General features: G+C 44.9%; 1 long non-coding RNA gene across 2 annotated transcripts in view; it reads right to left on the bottom strand.

Annotated features, from left to right (window-relative positions):
- Window positions 1–454: 454 nt before the first annotated feature.
- LOC114487486 (uncharacterized) overlaps window positions 455–3,357 on the bottom strand; it is a 3,599-nt gene continuing 696 nt past the window's right edge. Inside the window, exons 2-3 of one of the 2 annotated variants that reach the window (XR_003682628.2) lie at window positions 2,201–2,315; window positions 455–1,461 (exon numbers count right to left, since the gene is read on the bottom strand). This is a non-coding gene — a long non-coding RNA (uncharacterized lncRNA). Of the gene's footprint in view, window positions 1,462–1,848; window positions 1,923–2,200; window positions 2,316–3,357 lie in introns of those variants that run through there. The other variant, XR_003682629.2, reaches the window with a different exon arrangement.

Here is a 3,357-nt window from a genome sequence, read left to right as displayed (position 1 = left end):
GTAGACATATACATATGTTTATATATATACATATATAGGTATATATTTATCTTTCTTTTTTCTTTTGACATTTTTTTTACCCTGCACATGTATCACTTTACTTCTTTCAAAATATGCCTTCAGGCAACAAAAGCAAAGATAGACCAATGAGACTACATCCAACCTAAAAACTTAAGTGCATCAAAGGAGACAATCAACAGAGTGATAAGGCAAGCTACAGGATGGGAGAAAATATTAGCAAATCATGTATCTGATAATAGATTAATATCCAGAATATGTAAGGAACTTCTAGAAATCAACACAAAAAAAACCCAATTTTAAAATGGGCAAAGGACTTGAATAGACCATTCTCCACAGATGATATAAAAATGACCAACAAACGTATGAAAAGATGCTCAACATCACTAATCATCAGATAAATGCAAATCAAAACCACAATTAAATGCACATCAAAACCACAATGAGGTATCACCTCACACGCATTAGGATGGGCACTGTCACAAGACCAGAAAATAATAAGTGTTGATGAGGACGTGGAGAAACTGGAACCCTTGTGCACTGTTGGTGGGAATGTAAAATGGGGCAGCCATATGGAAAACAGTACGGAATTTCCTTAAAAAATTAAAAATAGAATTACCATATAATCCAGAAATTCCACTCCTGGGCATATACCCCAAAGAATTCAAAGCAGGATTTCAAAGAGATAGTTGCACATCCATGTTTATTGCACCGTTATTCACAATAACCAACAGGTGGAAGCAAGCCAAATGCCAGTCAACAGATGAACAGATAAAATGTGGTCTACACATACAATGAAATATAGCCTTAAAAAAAGAGGGAAATCCTGTCACATGCTACAATATGGTTGAACTTTAAGCACAGTATACTAAGTGAAAGAAATCAGTCACAACAGGACAGACACTGTATGATTCCACTCACATGAAGTATCTAAAATAGTGAAAAATCATAGAGACAGAAAGTAGAAAGGTGGTTGCCAAGGGCTTGCGTGAGTGGGAATTAGTGTTTAATGGGTATAGAGTTTCCGTTTTGCAAGATGTCGTACAATGATGTGAAAATACTTAACAATACAAAATTGTACACTTTAAAACGGATAAGATGGTTAGAAAAAAAAAATCTGACCTCTTAAATCCTAGCACTGGGCCCACTTGATTCCACCTCTCAAAGCTGTACAGAACACTTTCATCTTTTTTCCTACAACGCATGCATTTGAAGACTTCTGACCGTGGCCCCTTGGACCAGCTGCTCTTCTCCAGGTTAAACAAGCCGCATCTTTACATCATCTCTTCCACTCTGGCCACCTGTTTACCTGGCCCAGCTGGCCCAGAACCTGCAGTGCTGTAGCAGGACCATGGGCATCCTTGACAGGCTGAAACCCATGCACGGTGGCAGAGGACAGACCCTGTCTGGAGCAGCAAGTGCAAGCAGAGTGGCTACGATTTGCTGGAATAGAAGAGAAGACCAGTATCCTTAAATTGGCAATTCTACTTTACACTTTTTTTTTTAACATCTTTATTGGAGTGTAATTGCTTTACAATGGTGTGTTAGTTTCTGCTTTATAACAAGGTGAATCAGTTATACATATACATATGTTCCCATATCTCCTCCCTCTTGCATCTCCCTCCCTCCCACCCTCCCTTTCCCACCCCTCTAGGTGGTCACAAAGCACCGAGCTGATCTCCCTGTGCTATGCGGCTGCTTCCCACTAGCTAGCTATTCTACGTTTGGTAGTGTATATATGTCTACGCCACTGTCTCACTTTGTCCCAGCTTAGCCTTCCCCCTCCCCATATCCTCAAGTCCATTCTCTAGTAGGTTTGCATCTTTATTCCCACATCTTCTTTATCCATTCATCTGTCGATGGACACTTAGGTTGCTTCCATGTCCTGGCTATTGTAAATACAGCTGCAATGAACATTTTGGTACGTGACTCTTTTTGAATTATGGTTTTCTCAGGGTATATGCCGAGTAGTGGTATTGCTGGGTCGTAAGGTAGTTCTATTTTTAGTTTTTTAAGGAACCTGCATACTGTTCTCCATAGTGGCTGTATCAATTTACATTCCCACCAACAGTGCAAGAGGGTTCCCTTTTCTCCACACCCTCTCCAGCATTTATTGTTTGTAGATTTTTTTACTTTACACTTTTTAAGGCATTTTACAAACTGGATTAAATTTACTACTCACCACGACCCTTCGGGGCAGGCATTTCAGGAAGAGAAGGCCTCAGTCAGAGAGATCAGCATTTACACTGGTCCTCTTAAGTCCTTACCGGGTGGGCCCTTTCCACTCTGCAGCCTGCCTTTGATTTCACATTAAAAACAAACCAAAAAACAAATAAGCAAAACAAAAACAAAACCAAAACGATCATTTGCTAAATTGTCCCAAGTCTTATAATTTTGACAGATTGAGAAAGTTTTCTATAGAGGCAGAAGAAACAGATTGAACTGTTCCCCATATCACAGTGCATATCCGTGAGGGCCAAAGGCCATTTGTGGGGTGCCCTTGGGTGCCTAGCCCTCCCTGAGCCAGGAGAGCTGGGGGCCTTGCCTTTGGCTCTGCTGGCAAGGCCTGAGCCTGCCTCCACCCAAGGGTAAGACAGCCGTTAAACCGCCACTCTGCGGACCATGGCTGCACGAGGAGCCCAGAGTACCCTTCGGGAAATCCTCAGATCTGTGACCTGGGCCCTGCACAGGGCTCAAGGGGGTCCCTCTCTTTCAGGGGCTGGAAATGGAAAATGGTGGCTGAGAGAGGGGGGAAGGTGAAGGGGAAGAGGGCCCCTGGCAGCCAGGACGAAAACGTGTGGTACCCAGAGGCCTCCAGCAAGCCCGGCTGGGCTGTGCACACCCCCGGGCCCTGGTTGTTTTCCTCCCAGCCGGCACGCGCCCCTGAGCCTGCACATTGGCCTCTACTAACTTTATCTTCCCCTTTTAGGACGCTGTCCCTGGCCGTTTCAACCTAATTTCATCAGGATAAACAAGTTAGGGAAGCAGAAGGAAAAGGCACATAGGAAAATTTCCTTGCAGTCTGGAGTATCAGGGTCCCCCAGGGAATGAGGAGAGGGCGTCTCTTCTTGCACGTAGAGAAAGACATTTTTACTGCAAAAGATACTCCCCGGTGTCCTAAACTGGCAAGCGCTGGGCTAGGGAGAAAGGAGGCGGGGAGAGGAAGGTGGAGGGGTTTCTGCAGGAAGTCGGCTTTCTGGCCTCTCACTGATAGATCTAGTTACAGAGGGAGAGATTTAAAATATTTAACACGCCAGCCCGACCGACCAGAGCAGCCGTCCGCGGGGGGGGGGGGGGGGGGCCTCCGCGCCAGCTCCCCGGGGCCCCCTGCTGGGCCGG

Source organism: Physeter macrocephalus, chromosome 13, assembly GCF_002837175.3.
Source record: "Physeter macrocephalus isolate SW-GA chromosome 13, ASM283717v5, whole genome shotgun sequence".
NCBI lineage: Eukaryota > Metazoa > Chordata > Mammalia > Artiodactyla > Physeteridae > Physeter > Physeter macrocephalus.
This window is presented reverse-complemented; position numbering and strand designations above follow the sequence as displayed.